A 27,002-nucleotide genomic window follows, 5' to 3' on the forward strand; every position below is an offset into this window, starting at 1 on the left:
TGTGTACAACTGGATCATTTTTTTCTGAAATCTCTTTCTTTTTCTGAATGGGGTTTATGGGCACCTCGATTTTCTTAATGAGTATTGCTTCTGTTGGGCAGACAAAGCATTCAGGTATCCTCTTTGGTACTGCTTCGATTCTTCTTCAAGTGCTGCATCATTTGACAGAATATAATCCTCATCTTGGTGTGTGGTGGAGCTTTCTACTAATTCTTCCTCTACCGTAATATAGGTAGGCAAATCATCAGGGTAAAGAAATGATTTTCCTCCCCTACAGTATCAAACTTATTATCATCAGATTCTTGACCAACAAAATTTGTTGAAGAGGAGTCTTTATATGCTGAAAAGCTACCTGCTCTTGTGTTCTTTGTTCAAGCTGCTTAATTCTGAATTGTGGCTGCTGCTGACCATGGAAATTAATTGCGGATCTGCTGTTCCTTTGTCTTTTCTGAGCTTCTCGACCATCCTCTCGACTTGCGAAGTATCTGATCTGATGTAGAAGCTTCTTCTTTGATGGTCACTCGCTTTTCAGCTTTCATCCAGCTTTTTCAAAAATTCGCCTCAACACTAACAACAATTTTTTGCATATCTTCCAAGGTAGGCGGATCTCTGGAGAAGAATCATCCGTTTGATCATTGAAACTCCTGAAATACTAACTCACTGAAACTTCCTCTGGCTTGCACATGTTATTGAAACATTCTGAGAACAAGCTCTACAAACATCTAAGTTGCGGTTGGTGAAAGCTGATTGTCATTGGCCTGCATATTTGAACTGAGATTTTGACAACCACCTGTCAATTTGACTCTGACAGAGGACTATGTTAGCGCTCAATTCCGCCTCAGGCTGAAGAAGGCAAAACTCGAGGCAACATCAAACCAAACTCAGCCTCGTAGCTAGCCCTACGAGGACAGGAGAGGGCTCTCTCCAGTCTATCTCAGCAAAAAGTCTTCTAAAGGGGGCTGAGATGACTTTAAAAGGGAACTGATTTTAGGCTAGTAAATTGATATGGAAAGGGATTTTTAATAAATGATTGGGTTTTCTAGGCTGTGTGGGGCAAAGACAGCAAGAGCAGAGTTTAAATGAAAAATGCAGATTATCTCCTGAGGCAAGATAAGCATGAAGTTTAACAATTAATTTTGAAATCAAATGGAATGTAAAGACTGCTTAAGAAAGCTGAAAGGGGCATTTAACAATGAATCCCTTTAGACAGAAGAAAATACACAAATACTGACGCTCCTTCAAGGCAGAGCAAATATATTGGATTCTGCCATAACTTACTGCAAAGCATCCAGTGAGATGATTATGAATGAAATGAAAACATTACGAGATTACATATGAAACAGTAGAAGAAACATATGTCAAATGTCATACCACATGAATCTCAGGAGTCAGAGCTATATTTTGCCATTAAATCCCTGTCAAAAACTGTACAATAAAGTTCTGTCTTTTTTCCTCCACCAGCTCTCAGAATTTTTTCTCCCTCTTTACAAATGATTTTTTAATACATTAAATAAAACTAACCTAGTAGAAAACAGATCGAACCAAAACAAGGGTGTTGTTTCACCTGAAGTTACAAAAAAAGAGATAGAGTCATCTCTTTATTCTAAAAACAGAAAATCGTTCCCCTTAAAATCCTCTGATGGCCAACAAACTGGAGCGCAGATCCCTTTGAATCATTAACTGAAGTCTTAAATAGGAATCGAATCCTATTCTTCTGCTTATGGTTGATATTCTACGTTTAATTTGGGTCTTTACTTTTACCTTTACCATTTGAAAACAACCAAATTTTTATAATTAACATCCTTTGTAACTTTGGGGCACTTTCATCCATGTTACCATAAATGATTACACATTGCAAAGAGTCCTGGCCAGAATATAGATATGATTTAAAATAATTCGGTTTCCCCCAAATATATGACCCATTTGACTAAGGCGAAGAAAATCTTGGCAGCCTACTAATATTTACACGCATGGAAGTGAAGAACTTTCAGTTTTGGCGTCCTATGTAAAAATGTTGGAAGACAGTATTGATTTGCGGAAAAGAATAACGCCAAAGCTTCCACCTCTGGAAAATGATTTTGACACCAATCTTGTTCTTGCTTTGCTTTTATTGATTTGGAAAGTAAAGATATATTTGCGACGGAAGGTATCAGCGTGCAATTTGAAGATTGTCTGTTGGTCTTTGTTTCAGGCTTCACCGCTGATGCATGCGGATGGTGGGAGTGTCCTTTGAAATCCCATTATATCTTCATTACTGGTATCAAGTGAATAAATCACGACGTGATTCGAAAATGAAACCCTGTTGTGGGTGTCGTTAAACAAGGCTGACAAGAAATGTGACGAATCTTGAAACTTCAAGCGCATCTATTATTGGAATGAAATACATCATTTGAAAACTCGACACACAGGATAAAAATGATGAGAGAGACATTGCCAGACACACTGTTAGCACTTCACAACGATGTCCTTGGCCTCATTCTCTCGAAAATTCCAATCGGAGATGCCATCAAATCCTCAGTCCTCTCAAGGAGATGGGCACATGCACACAGGAACATGTACACCCGCATGTCTGAACTGCGTTTCAGCCCGTCACTGTTACTGGGCGTCCGTGGTTCCTATCCTCAACCGGTGATAGAAGAGGAAATCACGAACATTCTGAAGTTGTATACACCAGACAACGTACACCAGACAACATAAAACGTTTCATCTTGTTGTGGATTTTCAACCTTGGGCGTTCACCCCTAACAGGGTTTACTCATGGTTGGCGTTTGTGGCAGCCAAGAATGTCCTTGCAGGTCGATGGAGCTGATTTGATACGAACTAGGCGCAAGACAACAAAAATTTTGGTTGCTGCTAGTCAATGCGCAGCGCACAAACCCAGTGTGCACCGCACCCTTCTATGTGCAGCGCCTTTGTAAATTTACACTGGCCAAAACTGCCCAATGCGCAGCGCACACTTTCTATGCGCAGCACACACTTTCAATACAGTCCATGGATATGAAAGTTGCATCATCGACCTTCGATAGCTCAAACTTAACTTCTGCCTTGAGATTTGGTGCAAATGAAATTGTTTACCATATTTTCTATATGAAGAAAATATCTCATCACATCATATTTGATTTTACTTTTACTCCATGACCCACTCTTATAATGTTTGACACTTTGACATTCGGTCATTTAATACAATGCTTTTCCTTTTGCTTTTCTGAGTTTTTGGACTGATAACTTTGCTGTCTTTTGCAGGGATTGGAGCTGATGAGTCATGGCAAGGTGACCAGGGCCTGCATTTGACATTTTTCATGAGGCCAGACTTTTTTAAAAATATACTTATTACAAATAACTAATTTGACAATTTCTTCTCCAAAACATGGTTTTGGAGAAGAATCATCTGTTTGTTCATTGAAACTCCTGAAATACTAACTCACTGAAACTTCCTCTAGCTTGCACATGTTATTGAAACATTCTGAGAACAAGCTCTGCAAACATCTAAGTTGCGGTTGGTGAAAGCTGATTGTCATTGGCCTGCATATTTGAACTGAGACTTTGACAGCCACCTGTCAATTTGACTCTGACAGAGGACTTTGAGAAGACGGAGTCTAACATTGGCTCCAATGGGGATGGCAGCTGCCGCTTCTTGGAGGTGCCAAGAACCGCAGAGCTTTGGGAGAGAAGACAGTGCCTCCGTCCATTGGGCGATGGAGTCATTATTTCAACAGACAACACGAGACTTCCAACTCATTTATGGACTGAAACTTGACTGAAATGCTTAAAACCTGACTCGGAAAACTTCACACTAAAACTGTAATGAAACTCAGAACGAACTACTGCCTTATGGCTGCTTATTTATTTACAAAATCTACCCTACTCTGCTGTAAAAATAATAGATCAGGTAATACTGAAATGCCAGATTAACCATTCAAGTAAACCTGAGACGAACGCTGCTTGAGAGTGCTTCAACCAGTTCACAGATGTAATTGTTGGCAGCCCTTCATGCAAGTAATGAGCCCGGTCACGTAAAAGATAGTTTGATTTGTCAGTCAAACTGAAAAACATTTCCATGTACATCGCAATCGGATTGCGAAAGCCAGACTTCATTTGCTGCCACAACTCTGCAATACATATCTCCAGCTGCACAATGTCAATGCAAGCATCTGTAGGCAACTCTATTATTTCTTGTTTCGAAGGAGGAGGAGTCTCCAAGAACTTTTTAGGGTCTCGGAGATCATATGACTGGATCTGCTCATTCAAATACTGAATCTCCTTCTCAAGTTTTTCAACAATTAACTGGCAGAAACCAGTTTTAGCTTCAAGAGGGAACTTTGGAGATTTCAAACATTGAAGCAAGGCACTGAAAAAATCTTCATTAATTTCAAAATCTGCTAACTGATTTCTTACTTCTTTTACAGCATCACATAGTGCAGGGTTGGACACATAGCCTACCATTGCATAAGTGGATCAGCGAGCACTAAATGTTTGGATCGAGTTGGAGTCGCCAGGTGAATGTTTCAGCCTGCATATGTGTCTGAATGCTGTCCACCATCAACATCAGATCTGCAACTTGATTTCATGTACTGGGACAAGACAATCAACAAGTCGAATGTCACATCAACAACAAACCATTTCCCCAGTATGGTCGCCACTATGTTAGTGCTCAAATCTGTCTCAGGCTGAAGAAGGCAAAACTCGAGGCAACATAAAACCAAACTCAACCTCGTAGCTAGCCCTACGAGGACAGGAGAGGGCTTTCTCCAGTCTATCTCAGCAAAAAGTCTTCTAAAGGGGGCTGAGATGACTTTAAGAGGGAACTGATTTTAGGCTAGTAAATTGATATGGAAAGGGATTTTTAATAAATGATTGGGTTTTCTGGGTTGTGTGGCGCAAAGACAGCAAGAGCAGAGTTTAAATGAAAAACGCAGATTATCTCCTGAGGCAAGATAAGCATGAAGTTTAACAATTAATTTTGAAATCAAATGGAATGTAAAGACTACTTAAGAAAGCTGAAAGGGGCATTTAACAATGAATCCCTTTAGACAGAAGAAAATACACAAATACTGACGCTCCTTCAAGGCAGAGCAAATAAATTGGATTCTGCCATATCTTACTGCAAAAGCATCCAGTGAGATGATTATGAATGAAATGAAAACATTACGAGATTACATATGAAACAGTAGAAGAAACATATGTCAAATGTCATACCACATGAATCTCAGGAGTCAGAACTGTATTTTGCCATTAAATCCGTGTCAAAAACTGTACAATAAAGCTCTGTCTTTTTTCCTCCACCAGCTCTCAGAATTTTTTCTCCCTCTTTACAAATGATTTTTTAATACATTAAATAAAACTAACCTAGGAGAAAATAGATCGACCCAAAACAAGGGCGTTGTTTCACCTGAAGTTACAAAAATAGAGATAGAGTCATCTCTTTATTCTAAAAACAGAAAATCGTTCCCCTTAAAATCCTCTGATGGCCAACAAACTGGAGCGCAGATCCCTTTGAATCATTAACTGAAGTCTTAAATAGGAATCGAATCATATTCTTCTGCTTATGGTTGATATTCTGCGTTTAATTTGGGTCTTTACTTTTACCTTTACCATTTGAAAACAACCAAATTTTTATAATTAACATCCTCTGTAACTTTGGGGCGCTTTCATCCATGTTACCATACATGATTACACGTTGCAAACAGTCCTGGCCAGAATATAGATATGATTTAAAATAATTCGTTTTCCCCCAAATATATGACCCATTTGACTAAGGTGAAGAAAATCTTGGCAGCCTACTAATATTTGCACGCATGGAAGTGAAGAACTTTCAGTTTTGGCGTCCTATGTAAAAATGTTGGAAGACAGTATTGATTTGCGGAAAAGAATAACGCCAAAGCTTCCACCTCTGGAAAATGAATTTGACACCAATCTTGTTCTTGCATTGCTTTTATTGATTTGGAAAGTAAAGATATATTTACGACGGAAGGTATCGGCGTGCAATTTGAAGATTGTCTGTTGGTCTTTGTTTCAGGCTTCACCGGCTGATGCATGCGGATGGTGGGAGTGTCCTTTGAAATCCCATATCTTCATTACCGGTATCAAGGGAATAAATCAGGACGTGATTCGAAAATGAAACCCTGTTGTGGGTGCTGTTAAATAAGGCTGACAAGAAATGTGATGAATCTTGAAACTTCAAGCGCATCTATTCTTGGAATGAAATACATCATTTGAAAACTCGACACACAGGATAAAAATGATGAGAGAGACATTGCCAGACAGACTGTCAGCACTTCACGACGATGTCCTTGGCCTCATTCTCTCGAAAATTCCAATCGGAGATGCCATCAGATCCTCGGTCCTCTCAAGGAGATGGGCACACGCACACAGGAACATGTACACCCGCATGTCCGAACTGTGTTTCAGCCCGTCACTGTTACTGGGTGTCCGTGGTTCCTATCCTCAACTGGTGATAGAAGAGGCAATCACGAACATTATGAAGTTGTATACACCAGACAACGTACACCAAACAACGTAGAAATGTTTCATCTTGTTATGGATTTTCAACCTTGGGCGTTCACCCCTAACAGGGTTTCCTCATGGTTGGCATTTGTGGCAGCCAAGAATGTCCTTGCAAGTCGATGGAGCCGATTTGATACGAACTGGGCGCAAGACAACAAAAATTTTGGTTGCTGCGACTCAAAGTGCAGCGCGCAAACCCAGTGCGCAGCGCACCCTTCTGTGCGCAGCGCCTTTGTAAATTTACACTAGCCAAACTGCCCAATGCGCAGCGCACTACCCAATGCGCAGTGCACACCTTCAATACATTCCAGGGATATGAAAGTTGCATCTTCGACCTTCGATAGCTCAAACTTAACTTCTGCCTTGAGATTTGGTGCAAATGAAATTGTTTACCATATTTTCTATATGAAGAAAATATCTCATCACATCATTTTTGATTTTACTTTTACTCCATGACCCACTCTTATAATGTTTGACTCTTTGACATTCGGTCATTTAATACAATGCTTTTCCTTTGGCTTTTCTGAGTTTTTGGACTGATAACTTTGCTGTCTTTTGCAGGGATTGGAGCTGATGAGTCATGGCAAGGTGACCACGGCCTACATTTGACATTTTTCATGAGGCCAGACTTTTTTAAAAATATACTTATTACAAATAACTAATTTGACAATTTCTTCTCCAAAACAGGGTTTTGGAGAAGAATCATCTGTTTGATCATTGAAACTCCTGAAATGCTAACTCACTGAAACTTCCTCTGGATTGCAGATGTTATTGAAACATTCTGAGAACAAGCTCTACAAACATCTAAGTTGCGGTTGGTGAAAGCTGATTGTCATTGGCCCACATATTTGAAATGAGACTTTGACAGCCACCTGTCAATTTGACTATGTTAGCGCTCAAATCTGCCTCAGGGTGAAGAAGGAAAAACTCGAGGCAACATCAAACCGAACTCAGCCTCGTAGCTAGCCCTACGAGGACAGGAGAGGGCTCTCTCCAATCTATCTCAGCAAAAAGTCTTCTTAAGGGGGCCGAGATGACTTTAAAAGGGAGCTGATTTTAGGCTAGTAAATTGATATGGAAAGGGATTTTTAATAAATGATTGGGTTTTCTGGGTTGTGTGGGGCAAAGACAGCAAGAGCAGAGTTTAAATGAAAAATGCAGATTATCTTCTGAGGCAAGATAAGCATGAAGTTTAACAATTAATTTTGAAATCAAATGGAATGTAAAGACTGCTTAAGAAAGCTGAAAGGGGCATTTAACAATGAATCCCTTTAGACAGAAGAAAATACACAAATATTGACGCTCCTCCAAGGCAGAGCAAATAAATTGGATTCTGCCATATCTTACTGCAAAGCATCCAGTGAGATGATTATGAATGAAATGAAAACATTACGAGATTACATATGAAACAACAGAAGAAACATATGTCAAATGTCATACCACAGGAATCTCAGGAGTCAGAGCTGTATTTTTCCATAAATCCCTCTCAAAAACTGTACATTAAAGCTCTGTCTTTTTTCCTCCACCAGCTCTCAGAATTTTTTCTCCCTCTTTACAAATGATTTTTTAATACATTAAATAAAACTAACCTAGGAGAAAACAGATCGACCCAAAATAAGGGCGATGTTTCACCTGATGATTCAAAAATAGAGATAGAGTCATTTCTTTATTCTAAAAATAGAAAATTGTTCCCCTTAAAATCCTCTGATGGCCAACAAACTGGAGCGCAAATCCCTTTGAATCATTAACTGAAGTCTTAAATAGGAATCGAATCCTATTCTTCTGCTTATGGTTGATATTCTGCGTTTAATTTGGGTCTTTACTTTTACCTTTACCATTTGAAAACAACCAAATTTTTATAATTAACATCCTCTGTAACTTTGGGGCGCTTTCATCCATGTTACCATAAATGATTACACGTTGCAAAGAGTTCTAGCCAGCACAATTCGGTTTCCCCCAAATATATGACCCATTTGACTAAGGCGAAGAAACTCTTGGCAGCCTACTAATATTTGCACACATGGAAGTGAAGAACTTTCAGTTTTGGCGTCCTATGTAAAAATGTTGGAAGACAGTATTGATTTGCGGAAAAGAATAACGCCAAAGCTTCCACCTCTGGAAAATGAATTTGACACGAATATTGTTCTTGCATTGCTTTTATTGATTTGGAAAGTAAAGATATATTTACGACGGAAGGTATCGGCGTGCAATTTGAAGATTGTCTGTTGATCTTTGTTTCAGGCTTCACCGGCTGATGCGTGCGGATGGTGGGCGTGTCCTTTGAAATCCCATTATATCTTCATTACCGGTATCAAGTGAATAAATCAGGACGTGATTCGAAAATGGAACCCTGTTGTGGGTGCCGTTAAAGAAGGCTGACAAGAAATGTGACGAATCTTGAAACTTCAAGCGCATCTATTCTTGGAATGAAATACATCATTTGAAAACTCGACACACAGGATAAAAATGATGAGAGAGACATTGCCAGACAGACTGTCAGCACTTCACGACGATGTCCTTGGCCTCATTCTCTCGAAAATTCCAATCGGAGATGCCATCAGATCCTCGGTCCTCTCAAGGAGATGGGCACACACACACAAGAACATGTACACTCGCATGTCAGAACTGTGTTTCAGCCTGTCACTGTTACTGGGTGTCCGTGGTTCCTATCCTCAACCGGTGATAGAAGAGGCAATCATGAACATTCTGAAGTTGTATACACCAGACAACGTACACCAGACAATGTAGAAACGTTTCATCTTGTTGTGGATTTTCAACCTTGGGCGTTCACCCCTAACAGGGTTTCCTCATGGTTGGCATTTGTGGCAGCCAAGAATGTCCTTGCAAGTCGATGGAGCCGATTTGATATGAACTAGGCACAAGACAACAAAAATTTTGGTTGCTGCTACCCAATGCGCAGGGCGCAAACCCAGTGCACAGCGCACCCTTCTATGCGCAGCACCTTTGTAAATTTACACTAGCCCAAACTGCCCAATGCGCAGCGCAGTGCCCAATGCGCAGCGCACACTTTCTATACACAACGCACACCTTCAATACAGTCCAGGAATATGAAAGTTGCATCTTCAATCTTCGATAGCTTAGACTTAACTTCTGCCTTGAGATTTAGTGCAAATGAAATTGTTTACCATATTTTCTATATGAAGAAAATATCTCATCACATCATATTTGATTTTACTTTTACTCCATGACCCACTCTTACAATGTTTGACACTTTGACATTCGGTCATTTAATACAATGCTTTTCCTTTGGCTTTTCTGAGTTTTTGGACTAATAACTTTGCTGTCTTTTGCAGGGATTGGAGCTGATGAGTCATGGCAAGGTGACCAGGGCCTGCATTTGACATTTTTCATGAGGCCAGACTTTTTTAAAAATATACTTATTACAAATAACTAATTTGACAATTTCTTCTCCAAAACAGGGTTTTGGAGAAGAATCATCCGTTTGATCATTGAAACTCCTGAAATACTAACTCACTGAAACTTCCTCTAGCTTGCACATGTTATTAAAACATTCTGAGAACAAGCTCTGCAAACATCTAAGTTGCGGTTGGTGAAAGATGATTGTCATTGGCCTGCATATTTGAACTGAGACTTTGACAGCCACCTGTCAATTTGACTATGTTAGCGCTCAAATCCGCCTCAGGCTGAAGAAGGCAAAACTCGAGGCGACATCAAACCAAACTCAGCCTTGTAGCTAGCCCTACGAGGACAGGAGAGGGCTCTCTCCAGTCTATCTCAGCAAAAAGTCTTCTAAAGGGGGCCGAGATGACTTTAAAAGGGAACTGATTTTAGGCTAGTAAATTGATATGGAAAGAGATTTTTAATAAATGATTGGGTTTTCTGGGCTGTGTGGGGCAAAGACAGCAAGAGCAGAGTTTAAATGAAAAATGCAGATTATCTTCTGAGGCAAGATAAGCATGAAGTTTAACAATTAATTTTGAAATGAAATGGAATGTAAAGACTGCATAAGAAAGCTGAAAGGGGCATTTAACAATGAATCCCTTTAGACAGAAGAAAATACACAAATACTGACGCTCCTTCAAGGCAAAGCAAATAAATTGGATTATGCCATATCTTACTGCAAAAGCATCCAGTGAGATGATTATGAATGAAATGAAAACATTACGAGATTACATATGAAACAGTAGAAGAAACATATGTCAAATGTCATACCACAGGAATCTCAGGAGTCAGAGCTGTATTTTGCCATTAAATCCCTGTCAAAAACTGTACAATAAAGCTCTGTCTTTTTTCCTCCACCAGCTCTCAGAATTTTTTCTCCCTCTTTACAAATGATTTTTTAATACATTAAATAAAACTAACCTAGGAGAAAACAGATCAACCCAAAACAAGGGCGCTGTTTCACCTGAAGTTACAAAAATAGAGATAGAGTCATCTCTTTATTCTAAAAACAGAAAATTGTTCCCCTTAAAATCCTCTGATGGCCAACAAACTAGAGCGCAGATCCCTTTGAATCATTAACTGAAGTCTTAAATAGGAATCGAATCCTATTCTTCTGCTTATGGTTGATATTCTGCGTTTAATTTGGGTCTTTACTTTTACCTTTACCATTTGAAAACAACCAAATTTTTATAATTAACATCCTCTGTAACTTTGGGGCTCTTTCATCCATGTTACCATAAATGATTACACATTGCAAAGAGTCCTGGGCAGAATATAGATATGATTTAAAATAATTCAGTTTCCCCCAAATATATGACCCATTTGACTAAGGCGAAGAAAATCTTGGCAGCCTACTAATATTTGCACGCATGGAAGTGAAGAACTTTCAGTTTTGGCGTCCTATGTGAAAATGTTGGAAGACAGTATTGATTTGCGGAAAATAATAACGCCAAAGCTTCCACCTCTGGAAAATGAATTTGACACCAATCTTGTTCTTGCTTTGCTTTTATTGATTTGGAAAGTAAAGATATATTTACGACGGAAGGTATCGGCGTGCAATTTGAAGATTGTCTGTTGGTCTTTGTTTCAGGATTCACCGGCTGATGCATGCGGATGGTGGGAGTGTCCTTTCAAATCCCATTATATCTTCATTACCGGTATCAAGTGAATAAATCAGGACGTGATTCGAAAATGAAACCCTGTTGTGGGTGCCGTTAAAGAAGGCTGACAAGAAATGTGACGAATCTTGAAACTTCAAGTGCATCTATTCTTGGAATGAAATACATCATTTGAAAACTCGACACACAAGATAAAAATGATGAGAGAGACATTGCCAGACAGACTTTCAGCACTTCACGACGATGTCCTTGGCCTCATTCTCTCGAAAATTCCAATCGGAGATTCCATTAGATCCTCGGTCCTCTTAAGGAGATGGGCACATGCACACAGGAACATGTACACCCGCATGTCCGAGCTGCGTTTCAGCCCGTCACTGTTACTGGGCGTCCGTGTTTCCTATCCTCAACCGGTGATAAAAGTGGCAATCGTGAACATTGTGAAGTTGTATACACTAGACAACGTACACCAGACAACGTAGAAACGTTTCATCTTGTTGTGTATTTTCAACCTTGGGTGTTCACCCCTAACAGGGTTTCCTCATGGTTGGCGTTTGTGGCAGCCAAGAATGTCCTTGCAAGTCGATGGAGCCGATTTGATACGAACTGAGTGCAAGACAACAAAACTTTTGGTTGCTTCTACTCAATGCGCAACGCGCAAACCCAGTGCGCAATGCACCCTTCTATGCGCAGCGCCTTTGTAAATTTACACTGGCCCAAACTGCCCAATGCGCAGCGCACACTTTCTATGCGCAGCGCACACCTTCAATATAGTCCAGGGATATGAAAGTTGCATCTTCGACCTTCGATAGCTCAACTTAACTTCTGCCTTGAGATTTGGTGCAAATGAAATTGTGTACCATATTTTCTATATGAAGAAAATATCTCATCACATCATATTTGATTTTACTTTTACTCCATGACCCACTCTTATAATGTTTGACACTTTGACATTCGGTTATTTAATACAATGCTTTTCCTTTGGCTTTTCTGATTTTTTGGATTGATAACTTTGTTGTCTTTTGCAGGGATTGGAGCTGATGAGTCATGGCAAGGTGACCAGGGCCTACATTTGACATTTTTCATGAGGCCAGACTTTTTAAAAAATATACTTATTACAAATAACTAATTTGACAATTTCTTCTCCAAAACAGGGTTTTGGAGAAGAATCATCCGTTTGGTCATTGAAACTCCTGAAATACTAACTCACTGAAACTTCCTCTGGCTTGCACATGTTATTGAAACATTCTGAGAACAAGCTCTGCAAACATCTAAGTTGCGGTTAGTGAAAGCTGATTGTCATTGGCCTGCATATTTGAACTGAGACTTTGACATCCACTTGTCAATTTGACTCTGACAAAGGACTTTGAGAAGACGGAGTCTAACATTGGCTCCAATGGGGATGGCAGCTGCCGCTTCTTGGAGGTGCCATGAACCGCAGAGCTTTGGTAGAGCAGACAGTGCCTCCGTCCATTGGGCGATGGAGTCATTATTTCAACAGACAACAGGAGACTTCCAGCTCATTTATGGACTGAAACTTGACTGAAATGCTTAAAAAACTGACTCGGAAAACTTCACACTAAAACTGTAATGAAACTCAGAACGAAATGCTGCCTTATGGCTGCTTATTTATTTACAAAATCTACCTTACTCTGCTGTAAAAATAATAGATCAGGTAATACTGAAATGCCAGATTAACCATTCAAGTAAACCTGAGAAGAACGCTGCTTGAGAGTGCTTCAACCAGATCACAAATGTAATTGCTGGCAGCCCTTCATGCATGTAATGAGCCCGGTCACGTAAAAGACAGTTTGATTTGTCAGTCAAACTAAAAAACATTTCCATGTACATCGCAATCGGATTGCGAAAGCCAGACTTCGTTTGCTGCCCCAACTCTGCAATACATATCTCCAGCTGCACACTGTCAATGCAAACATCTATAGGCAACTCTATTATTTCTTGTTTCGAAGGAGGAAGAGTCTCCAAGAACTTTTTAGGGTCTCTGATGATCAGGTGCTCATGTCCTAGGTGTTGTAAAAATGCTCAAAATTCAAAGTTCTCAGAACTAGTTCACAGCTGAACGACTGGAAAGTGCTCGTCCTCCCGATTCCGGCGCCACAAACGGTTCGGGAAACGATCGCCATATGAGGAAGATATGGCCAAAAGAAAATGTTGCCCAAAACATTAGAAAATTGGAATTTTTAAAAAAAATTAAAAAAAGAATATTCCAAAGAATATTCCCTTTCCTGCAGCCAATCAAAATCTGCCACGTGGCAGGCCCGGAGGGCGCCACGTGGCCCTGGGTGACGTCAGCAGAGGTGTTAGGCGTATTTCAAAAGTTTGTGTGGGAGGGGCCGGGTTTGAACCCGCGACCTCTACCCTGCAACTCCAACGCTTTACCGTCATGCCAAAGTGCTTCACGTTGATGGATGGGCCGAAAGGTTTATTGATAAGGTTCAAAGTTGGAGGAGCGGGAAATAAAAAGGGGCCAGCCCCTAAGGGCCAGCCCCGCCCAACCACATGACCAGAGCTCCTGACCAGGGCTTAAGCCCATGACAACCGCCAGCGGATAATGGTTAAGGTTAATGCGGGAACGTGGCCACATGCCCGGTTAACGTGGGAACAAACCACCAGTCCAACCAAACGGCTAGCTCCAAACCCAGCACGCAATCCAATGCAGGCTAACCACCCACGAATCCCGGTCACATGCAGCATTAAACAGCAGTTAAACTGGCGGTCAAGATGGCAGCGGTTTTGGCGGAGCGCCAAATTTGGCGGTCCTGCCACATTTGGCAGCCTTAACTGGCCGTAACTAAATGCAACTGGGGTTTTGTTAGGGGAAACTAGCAGTCTGGAGTAAATGGCCATAACTTTGGCCCAGAAAGTCGGTTTTGGACGAATTTGTTTTTGATTTTGGGTATTTTCGACCTTCTGAAGCCATTGGTGGAGGTCTTACAGCCATCAGAGGTCATTTGCATACGTTTTGGAGCCGTGAAAGTTCTAGGAGCCACTAGGGGCCAGTATTGGGAAGACTGTACAGGGTTGCAGGTATCCATTGGAGGTGATCCAATAGTCAATCCTGAAGGATTCAAGTGTTCTGAATCCATTTCTACCATCTATTTCTCCTGTATATGCTTCTATTCAGCTGTATTTTCAATTTGAGCATTTAATAAAAACAAGGACAAGCCCATTTGGAGGCTTTGGACCCAGCAGACGTAGCCCTGGAGGGGGTGAACTGCTTTATCAACTTCTTGTGCATATGTGGTTGGTTTATTTTGCAGAACAAATTCGTTTTTATGTGTTAAACAGTAAAAGGAAATAATTCTGCTATGCTTAGATGGGTCATAAACAGCTGAAAATTTCATGTGTTTCTTTTCTGCAAGACATGGAAGTCTTTTAAACATGTTTATTTCTGAATTGAATACCTTGCAAACAAATTTCAAGTAGTTTCAAATTCAGATCAAGTTGGTATCAGAGCCAGGTTTTTTGTGCAAAGATCTTCTAATTGTCTTGCAAGTATTGATGCTTACCAGGTTGAAACTTAAAAGAGGTGAAGGACAGTTGACTAGAGAATGAGAGAATCCTCAGTCAAGGAGGGCCAGAGAGCCATCACCTCCACCTTCAATTTCACCCTCAGGAGTCTCAGCAGAAGCTTCAAGGATGTCTGAACATGGAGGAGAAATTCCTATAGAGACAGATCCAAGAGAAGAAGAAAGAGTCTTCAGAAAGGCTTTCTTAGATCTCACTGAAATGGTGAGGATATTGTACCAAGAAAGAAATGAGAAATTGGCTGGAGAAGGGTCCAAACATCCACCTGAAGGAGAGGGCTCTTCAAGAGGTAAGAAGGATGATGATCATTCCAAGAAAGGACATGGAGGAAATGGTGATCCACCACCCCCATCTTCACCTTCTTCCTCTTCAACTTCGTCTTCTTCTGTTCATAAGCATAGATCCTCTGGAAAAAGTCCTTTTTTAAAGCTTGATGTAAAATTCGAATTACCTATGTTTAATGGTGAAGTGAATGCAGAAAAGCTTGACAACTGGATTTGGCAGTTGGAAGTTTACTTGAGGATCCAAAATATGCATGATGATGCCACAAAGATTCAGTTGGCTTCTTTGAGAATGGATGGAGCAGCCTTGGTCTGGTGGGAAGCCAAGACTAAAGAGGAGATCAAGAAATTTGGTAAGGTTACCTTAACATGGCCTGAATTTCTGTTAGCCATTAAAAAACAGTTTTATCCTCTTGCTCACATGCAGAAAGCCATTATGAACTTGCAAAATTTTAGACAACTTAAGGGTCAGAGTGTCCAAGACTACACCCAAGAATTCAGGAGAAGAGCTCTCTTGTTAGGGGTAGATTTACAGTCCCAAGACACCTTGCTGAAATACATTGGTGGCTTGCATAGCTACCTTAGACACACCATCTTGATGTTTAACCCTACTAGCCTGGACGAGGTTTGTGTCCAAGCTACCCATTTAGAGGCAAGGGGAAAAAACACATTTGAAGAGGGTAGAAACAAGCCCCCCAAGGGGAAAAGCAAAGAGAAAACCTCCAAGGGAAAGGGCAAAAAGAATGCATCTGTCAAACAGGAGAGTGAGAAAGTGATCTGTAAACACTGTTCTAAACCAGGCCATGAGGAGAAAAACTGTTGGAAATTACATCCTGAAAAAAGACCTCAATCTAACAAATCCAAAGGGAAACAGAAAACTGCTGCTGCTACATCTACACCACAAGATTTAGGGGAAGATTCAGGTGATGAAACCAAAATTGCAGCCATGGGTTTGAAAAACTTGAAGGGAAAGGAAATTGAAACTCAAGCCAACACTATTACCTCAAACTGCCATGTACAAGCTCCTAATGAGGAAGAAAGAATTGAACTGTTTCATGTGAGGGTGATTTCAAAACATACTAAGATTGACACACTTTTTGATAGTGGGTCACAAGCAAACCTTATATCAGAGGACTTGGTCAAGCAGCTTAAACTTGAGACCGTTCCACATCCGAAGCCATATCCACTTGGATGGATTTGCAAGGATGCAAATTTACAAGTTTCAAGAAAGTGCACATTGTGCTTTGCAATTACTGCACATTTTATTGACACAGTTGAACTTGATGTGGTACCTTTTGATATAGCAGGAATTGTTTTGGGAAGTCCTTATTTGTTTGACAGGAAAGCTATCTTTCATCGCCATGAAAACAAATATCATCTGTTCAAAGATGGCAAGGAGTTCATTGTTAGAGCTCATCACAAGAAGACAAATATAGCGATGGTGAATGCAGGACAGGTAAAAAGGCTGGTCAATTCAAGTAAGAATTTTGTTCTTCTTATGATTAAGCCCAAGGTTGATGTGAATCATGAGTCATTTGACAATTGTGATCCAAAACTTAAATCAGATCTGTATGATGTAGTTGATGCATATCATGAGATGTTTCAGGAGCCAACAGGTTTGCCTCCTAAGAGGGAGATTCAGCATGAAATCCATTTGCATCCAGATTGTCCTCTTCCAAACATAGGCATGTACCGCATGTCTATTATGGAGAATGCTGAAATAAAGAAGCAAATCAAGGACTTGTTGGACAAAGGTTTCATAAGGCCAAGTACTTCGCCATGTGGGTCACCGATTGTATTGATTCCAAAGAAAGATGGCACTTGGCGTATGTGTGTTGATTTCAGGGCCTTGAACAAGATAACGGTAAAGAATCGTTACCCACTCCCAAGGATAGATGATTTGCTAGACCAGCTGAAAGATGCTCGATATTTCACTAAGTTAGACTTGCGTAGTGGATATCATCAAGTAAGAATTGAAGAAAGTGACATATGGAAGACAGCGTTCAAAACCAAACAAGGACTCTTTGAGTGGCTTGTGATGCCATTTGGTTTGTGCAATGCACCTGCAACTTTCATGTGGGTAATGGATGATGTCTTGCGTCCTTTTCTTGATGATTTCGTTATTGTCTACTTAGATGACATCTTAATTTTCAGCAAGTCTAGAGAAGATCATGTCATGCATGTTAGAAAAGTACTTGATGTTTTGAAGAATAATCAGTTATTTCTTAAAATGTCAAAGTGTGAATTTGGAAAGACTTCTTTGGTTTATTTGGGACACATAGTAGGAGGAGGTGCTTTGAGAATTGATCCTGCTAAGATTGAGGCTATTGTGAAGTGGCCTACTCCCAAATCCATAACAGAGGTAAGAAGTTTTTTGGGTGCAGCTCAATATTGGAGGAAGTTTATCTCTAACTTCTCTTCTATAGCAGCTCCTATGCATGCAGTGACAAGTGTGAAGCATGCTTTCAAATGGGGAGGCAAGCAACAAAAAGCTTTCGAATCTTTGAAAGAGAAGATTAGTTCAGCTCCAGTCGTTGCATTACCGGATTTGAGACAGCCATTTGAGATACAAACGGATGCTAGTGATTATGCTATGGGTGCAGTTCTTCTACAGCATGGTAAGCCTATTGCATTTCATTCTGAAACTTTTAATGGTGTTGTTGTAAATTATCCTACATATGATAAGGAGTTGTATGCGTTGGTACAAAGCGTCAAAAAGTGGAAACACTATTTGATGGGCAAAGAAACTGTTATACATACTGACCATCAGCCCTTACAGTACTTGCAATCACAAAGCAAGTTACAACAGTCACGACACTTCAGATGGATGGGCTTCTTGCAACAGTTCCATTTGGTAATAAGGTACAAGAAAGGTACTTTGAATAAGGTTGCTGATATGCTTTCAAGGCCTATTATTGGTGCTGTTACTTTACTTAAGAATGATTCCATTGTACATGATAGTTACATAGAACAATATGCATCTGATGATGACTTTAAAGATGTGTATGCTAACTTGAGTAAAGGGAATCATGTAGAGGAAAATGATTATCACATGCATAACAATTTGCTATTTCATTTGGGAAAGTTGTGTATACCACAGGGGGAGAGGATAAATGTCATAAGAGAAGCTCATTCTTCTCTTATTGCTGGCCATTTTGGTGTGAGCAAAACAGTTGCACATCTACAAAGGTATTGCTATTGGCCTCGCATGGTAGATTCTATTTCAAGGTTCATAAGAGGTTGTTCATTATGTGCTACAAGCAAGGCTAGCAATAGGAAGCTTGGTTTGTATACTCCTTTGCCGGTACCTTCTAGACCATGGGAGAGCATCTCTATGGATTTTGTAGGAGGTTTGCCAAAATCTAGAAAGCAGCATGATTATTTATATGTAGTAGTTGATCGTTTCAGCAAAATGTGTATACTTATGCCTTGTAAGAAAACTATAACTGCTGAACAAACTGCTGAATTATTTTTTCATCATGTATGGATTCACTTTGGTTTGCCTACTTCCATTATTAGTGACAGGGATTCCAGATTTGTGGGGAATTTTTGGTCCAACCTATGGGAGATGATGGACACAAAGTTGAAGAAAAGCACTGCTTTCCATCCGCAAACAGATGGACAAACCAAAGTTGTGAACAAAACCATTGTGCACCTCTTGAGAGGTTATTGCAGCAAGCATCCCGAACTTTGGGATGAACATTTGCACTACATACAACATGCTTACAATCGTGCCAAGCACTCTTCCACAAACACCTCACCGTTTGAAGCTTGTTTTGGTTACTTGCCAAAATCACCTCTTGATTTCATTCTTGAGAAAGATGTCGCCATTGAGGGACATAGTGATATTGACAAAGCTCGTTCATTCATTGAAAGAATTCAGCAAATACATCAGCAAATTCAAGAACAGCTTGAAAAAAGTCAAGGCAAGTACAAGGAAAGGCACGACAAGCATAGAGTCGATCACAAGTTTCAAGAAGGGGATGAGGTATGGCTGTACATTAGTAAGGAAAGGATGCAAGGAGAAGGTAAAAAGCTGAAGCCTATTCGTTATGGTCCATTCAAAATCCTCAAGAAGGTTGGAAATAATGCTTTTCAATTAGATTTGCCTTCCTACATGCAAATGTATTCTGTTGTCAATGTGGAGAACTTACGTTTGTATGAACCTCCTTTGATTGCTGATCATGAAAGTGCTGTTCAGCTGCCATCTATAGAAGATTTCTCGCCAGAATTCTTAGATGAGCTGAAAGAAGATACAATCCTTGACAGAAAGACACGCACTTCAAGGAGGGGCAGTGTAGATTATGTTCGGGTTGGTTTCAAAGGCAACAAACCGAACAAGGCAAAGTGGATGGAGGTGGACAGAGTGAGGGAGCTGTACCCTCACCTCTTTAATAGGTAGTTGAAGGCTTTTGGGGTCCAAAAGCTTCCCAATGGGGAGGCGTGATCAGGTGCTCATGTCCTAGGTGTTGTAAAAATGCTCAAAATTAAAAGTGCTCAAAACTAGTTCACAGCTGAACGACTGGAAAGTGCTCGTCCTCCCGATTCCGGTGCCGCAAACGGTTCAGAAAACGGTCGCCATATGAGGAAGATATGGCCAAAAGAAAATGTTGCCCAAAACATTAGAAAATTGGAATTTTTAAAAAAAATTAAAAAAAGAATATTCCAAAGAATATTCCTTGGAATATTCCCTTTCCTGCAGCCAATCAAAATCCGCCACGTGGCAGGCCCGGAGGGCGCCACGTGGCCCTGGGTGACGTCAGCAGAGGTGTTATGCGTATTTCAAAAGTTTGTGTGGGAGGGGTCGGGTTTGAACCCGCGACCTCTACCCTGCAACTCCAACGCTTTACCGTCATGCCAAAGTGCTTCACGTTGATGTATGGGCCGAAAGGTTTATTGATGAGGTTCAAAGTTGGAGGAGCGGGAAATAAAAAGGGGCCAGCCCCTAAGGGCCAGCCTCGCCCAACCACATGACCAGAGCTCCTGACCAGGGCTTAAGCCCATGACAACCGCCAGCGGGTAATGGTTAAGGTTAATGCGGGAATGTGGCCACATGCCCGGTTAACGCGGGAACAAACCACCAGTCCAACCAAACGGCTAGCTCCAAACCCGGCACGCAATCCAATGCAGGCTAACCACCCACGAATCCCGGTCACATGCAGCATTAAACAGCAGTTAAACTGGCGGTCAGGACGGCGGCGGTTTTGGCGGAGCGCCAAATTTGGCGGTCCTGCCACATTTGGCGGCCTTAACTGGCCGTAACTAAATGCAACTGGGGTTTTGTTAGGGGAAACTGGCAGTCTGGAGTAAATGGCCATAACTTTGGCCTAGAAAGTCGGTTTTGGACGAATTTTTTTTTGATTTTGGGTATTTTCGACCTTCTGAAGCCATTGGTGCAGGTCTTACAGCCATCAGAGGTCATTTGCATACGTTTTGGAGCCGTGAAAGTTCTAGGAGCCACTAGGGGCCAGTATTGGGAAGACTGTACAGGGTTGCAGGTATCCATTGGAGGTGATCCAATAGTCAATCCTGAAGGATTCAAGTGTTATGAATCCATTTCTACCATCTATTTCTCCTGTAGATGCTTCTATTCAGCTGTATTTTCAATTTGAGCATTTAATAAAAACAAGGACAAGCCCATTTGGAGGCTTTGGACCCAGCAGACGTAGCCCTGGAGGGGGTGAACTGCTTTATCAACTTCTTGTGCATATGTGGTTGGTTTATTTTGCAGAACAAATTCGTTTTTATGTGTTAAACAGTAAAAGGAAATAATTCTACTATGCTTAGATGGGTCATAAACAGCTGAAAATTTCATGTGTTTCTTTTCTGCAAGACATGGAAGTCTTTTAAACATGTTTATTTTTGAATTGAATACCTTGCAAACAAATTTCAAGTAGTTTCAAATTCAGATCATCTGAGATCATATGACTGGATCTGCTCATTCAAATACTGAATCTCCTTCTCAAGTTTTTCAACAATTTACTGGCAAAAACCAGTTTTAGCTTCAAGAGGGAAATTTGGAGATTTCAAACATTGAAGCAAGGAACTGAAAAAATCTTCATTAATTTCAAAATCTGCTAACTGATTTCTTACTTCTTTTACAGCTTCACACAGTGCAGGGTTTGCCACATACCCTACCATTGCATAAGTGGATCAGCGAGCACTGGAATGTCTGGATCGAGTTGGAGTCGCCAGGTGAATGTTTCAGCCTGCATATGTGTCTGAATGTTGTCCACCATCAGCATTAGATCTGCAACTTGATTTCATGTACTGGGACAAGACAATCGACAAGTCGAATGTCACATCAACAGCAAACCATTTCCCCAGTATGGTCGCCACTATGTTAGCGTTCGAATCTGCCTCAAGCTGAGGAAGGAAAAAATCGAGGCCACATCAAACCAAGCTCAACCTCGTAGCTAGCCCTATGAGGATAGGAGAGGGCTCTCTCCGGGTCTATCTCCGCAAAAGGTTTTCAAAAGGGCGGAGATGACTCAAATTTAATACTGATTTTAGGCTAGTAAAGAGATAGGAAAGTTTGATTTAGATTTTTGAGTTTTTTGTTGGAGAAAAGGGAAAACCAATTTTGGGTGCGGGGATTGAGGTCAGATTTTTGTAGAGATCGAGTTGGGGCGAGGTAGGCAATAGTCTTGATGCCTTTTGATCAGGTGTATGGACGGATCAGAATGACAAGGAGTTGAAGAGGGCAAAAGAGAATATGGATCCTCTTCAAACTGACGAAAACATGGAAAATCAAACAAACTTAAAGGCAGAGCATAACAATCTATGGATTCTACCTTAACACTTCATTTGTTCAATTGCAGAAGATGAAAGAAGGAAAATGATACACATTAACAACTTACAATTACAGAAGAAACACACCATCAACACACAAAGCCACAAGGATCCCAACAGGTGCTGCAAAATCTCTGATCTTCCCTTAGCCAAAATATGAAAAATATGTACAATAGTGTCCAAAATCTTCCCAAGAGTCCAACCTGTGCTACTGAATGAAAATTTACATATATAGATCAAGCTAACCTCATTCCCTAACCTCTAGGGTTCGAGCTCCTCCTTCTAAGAGTAGTTTGAACAAATTCTAAACATGGAGCAGGAATCTAGGTGACCAAAACAACTTGCCTCTAAAAAGAAGGAAACTGATTCATTACATTAATTGTTTGCTAATTTGTGAATGAATCATCTAGAAGAAGGTAGATAGGTGCCATGTTACATTAAATACATCAAATTACATCATGTTGGGTCAGAAATTACATCAAGGAGTGGAACTGGTGAAAACTGGCCGAATTCCTGAGCTGGAGGATGAAAACTGGACCAAAAACCCCAATGCGTAGCGCCCTGATCCCAATGCGTAGCGCACCTTTCAGCCTGTTTTTGGGGCACTTCCTGACATCCAAATTGCGCTCATGATAGCTCGTTGGAAATCCCTAGATGTCTACTTTCCAACCCAAGTGGAATTTTCCAATTTGGAGTTCATTTGCCCTGCCAAAACTGCATTCTCCCATAAGTACTTCCTACTGTTGCAAACGGTAGCAGCAAGGTGGTTTTCATGGTGTTTTTAGGCTTTTTGATCATCCAGAATTTGATGAAATGCCTTGGCAATAACTGAGCATGTATATTTCATCATGACAAACCCAAAAATATAAGGTTTTTCTCCAGCAAGTGCCCCAATCAAAAGCGAGCGCGCGGGCGCGCTACCCATTGAGCGGAAAAAACTGTTTTTTGAGACCAAAAATTTCAAAATGACAAAATTTTCTCTGAATTTGCTCAAATTCAGAGCGAAGACCCTCCATCATGTGTCATGCTCAGCCAGCGAAGCCTCGGCCAAAACTCGAAGCGGATCTAGCCTCTTTCGCCGTTTTAGTGCTTTGCTCAACCTCCTTTGCAAAATCTTCATTTTTGCCTTGCAAACATGCATGCGAGCCCAATAATGATTCTTCATGTGACGAAGCAAGTCTTTGTCTCTATTGGCCTTCGCCAACAACTCCTCCAAATGTTGATTGACTTTCTCAAGCAAAAATTGCCGCGCAACAGGTGTCAAATCACCCGGTCTTTTACGGGCCAACCTTCGGTCTTCACGGATTCGTTGCAGCTCTATAAGTGTGTGCTCGTCCTCTAACTGTTTATTGCGCTGCTCCAAGTATTTGATCTGACATTCTGCCTTCAGTAACTTCTCATTCAATCTATCAATCTCGGTCTTTTGTTTCGAGCTAGGAGAGCTCCTATCCACATCACTCAATGCAACATCAATATCATGACCACCTGAATGGCCCTCCTCGTAAATTGGCTCCTTGCCTCTGTCCTGAACCTGTACCTGTACTGAAGAAGAAGGCGAGACCCCTTCCACACCATGTGGAGATAATACTCACCGTGTAGCTGCAAATAAGGCCCTGTGGCCTCGCTGATATGTCACACATGCTGGAGCGCTGACATGCTCGGTCTTAGCATTCTGATGTGAAGGCCCTCCCTCATCATGAACTATCTCGGGAGGTGGCTGTGGCACTGTGAAAAAGTCGCGAGAAATGAAATCCTCCCAAGTAATGCCCTACTGTGCCAACTAATGAACCACTATGATCTTGATCAGCGCATAATGATAAATACTCATGTGCTGCTGTGCAGGGGTCTTCCTTTGTACTAATACAACCATCCTCTCTATGTTGCGAAACATGAAGTATGGAATGTTCATCAGATGTACCCTTGTAAAATGCATCAACAAACGGACATGGTACGCATAAAGACGGGAGAATCTGCCCTCACAACTGAAATACTGAATGATGAGCTTCATCAAGGGTGCAAACTGATCATTCAGGTACTGGAAAGGAAAAACTTTGCTCAAGTGCCTCATATACCCAGGTTTGATGTATGGCTCATAATAGGATTTCTCTAGCTGCTGACGCTTATTCCATTGCTCTCCAATATTTGGTATCCCAGTGGCCTCTGCAATAGTTTCTGGTGACAAAATGAAATTAACTCTGGCAAGGTTTACATGGCCATCATGTAAATGTAGAACAAACAAGCGAGCTAATTCATGATGATGCTGAATTTGTGAAATTAGCTCATAATAGTGATAGCATGACTGGTGGCTAAAACAATCCATTGCAAGCGGGCAAGCCTGCAATTGAGCTAAAGAAGTGGGCTCTTCTCTGATATGCTTTCCACCTTTGCCACCTCTGCGAGACCTCCGAGGCACATTACCCTTTGCTGTGGAATCACTGTCATTCTCCTGCTCATAAACTGAATCTGTGTCTGACATGGCTTTGAAAACACAATGTCTGCAATATATAGGAGGTCTGCAATATGTAGGATGTATGTTGTAGCTGTGGTGAAATCACAATTTCATTACATGGTCAAAAGCCAACCGAAACATCATAAGACTTATACCATAATGGACATTCTGTTTTAGTGTATTGGGCATAAAACAGTCATAAGGACAGTTTGACAAATGGACCAAAATATGAAGTGTTGTTTGGCTCAAAGCTTACAAATGGGTATGAGGCTATGTTTCACCAAGGGAAAGCAAAAAAAATCTTCACCAATCATCCATAAACACCCTTAAGGCAGATTTTGGTGAGGCCTAGGGTTTCATTTGTTGACCTAGGGTTTCATTTGTTTTTTTACATTCAACACATCACACCTCTCTTCAAACACACTATAAACGATATGAAATTGATTGAATCGGTCATAGAACACCTACTTGCAGATTTGGAGGCAATTAGGCACGATCTGGACGCATGAATATAAAGAAATTTTGTGCTGGACTGAGTGCGTAGCGCACTATCCCAGTGCATAGCGCACAGCCTGATGCGTAGCGCCCGTGTATTTTTACACTGGCCGCGCTAACCCAATGCGTAGCGCACTGCCCGTTGCGTAGCGCACACTTCCAATGTGTAGCGCACCCTCCAACATTGTCCACAAGTATGTAACTCACGGTTTTGGCCTTCAAACGCTTAGACATGATGTTGCTTTGGGAATTTGTGTGCAAATGGACTTTTTTTCCCTTTTTATAAGTAAACAAAATATCTCATTTGATTTAAATTGATTTCAAAAACCCACTTTGTAAGGTTTGGCACTTTTCACTTTTGGTCTTTCCATACAACACTGCTTTTTGATTTTCTCATGCTTTTCTGAGATTTGGATTGATAATTTTTTGTCGATTTTTGCAGGGATCTGGCATTTGGCTTTGGAGAAGATCAGAGACTTGCTCTGAAACCTTTGAAATGACATAAATACAGTTATTTACAATAACAATTTTTAGTTCCAAAACAGAGTTTTGGACTAAAAATGTTTCAAAATGCTCTATGAAAAATTATTAAATAAGAGTCTTTTGACATCAACCTCATGGCCTGCAGGCTTGTTTTATGTATATGCAAAGGACTGACAACCCTAGACTCTAGGACACTTTTATGACAATGAATGCATGATTATGGACTTCAATGATTTTTGAGAAAATTTGTTTATTCACTAACCCTGCAGGGACAAACATGAGGAAACACAAAACAACCAGACCCCCTCGTCAGTCAATGGCATGCCCCTAGCGGAATGCAACGAAGTGGAACAAGCGAGACACCTAAAAATGATATGCAAAGCAAAAAGATCTCTGACGGAGGGCTGTAAGGACCGACTCTAACACATTATTATCGGTAATTGATGCCCCAGAGAAAGAAAATGGAAAAACCTAGTAAGCAACCTGAAAGCTCTAGCATGACTCGTGAAGAAGAGGAAGAAATGAAACATGATATATCAAAATTACAAGACTAAGTAAAACAGATTTCATTCTCACTAAAGGTAAATGAAGCTAAGATGAATGGCGTGGAAGATAATATGAATGTAATGCAAGTTAATATGGAAGCTAAGATAGATGGCATGGAAGCTAAGATGAATTGGCATGGACGATAAGATGGAAGAATTGAAGATAAATTTGAATAAGTTGCTACAAGAAATGGTCACTAATGGTGAAAGGGTAGTAAAGGAAACTCATGATGAGAACAAAAGAAATGTTAATCATGATTTCATAGACTCTAATGTTTAATTGAAGACCCACCATGTTCCGAAAATCGATATGAGGAAGTTTGATGGCAAGGATCCTGGAACATGGATACTACAGATGGAGCAATTTTTCGATCTCCATAATGTGCAAAACACACAAAAGGTACGTATTGCAACTTTATATTTGGAACCAAATCAGTTTATATGGTATCGATGGCTTTGATCTAGTAAAAAAATTGTCACTTAGGCAATTTTTACGGAAGAAATGACAACACATTATGAGGATACAAAAAGCAACAATTTGTTTAGCCAATTAATAAATCTCAAACAAAAGGGTTCAATGATGCAGCACATTGGGGACTTACAAAAATTGAACATAAGGGTAAAAGATATTCCATAGGAGCATATGATTGATGTGTTCATAGGGACTTTAAAGGATAATATCCAACATGAGGTTTGTATTTGGGAACTTAATTCATTGGAGAAGGCATTCAAGTTAGCAAGAAAAATGGAAAGCGAAATTATGGCAACCAGGAAGCCTACCACTCACAACTATAAATATGGAAGTGTTGTTGCCCCTAGCCTTCCACAACCTACAAGGTTGACACCACAAAAATTGGAAGAAAAA

The sequence above is a fragment of the Pinus tabuliformis genome, chromosome 7 (genome assembly GCF_031772625.1).
Source record: "Pinus tabuliformis cultivar Carrire ecotype Pingquan chromosome 7, CPIR1, whole genome shotgun sequence".
In the NCBI taxonomy this organism is placed as follows: domain Eukaryota; kingdom Viridiplantae; phylum Streptophyta; class Pinopsida; order Pinales; family Pinaceae; genus Pinus; species Pinus tabuliformis.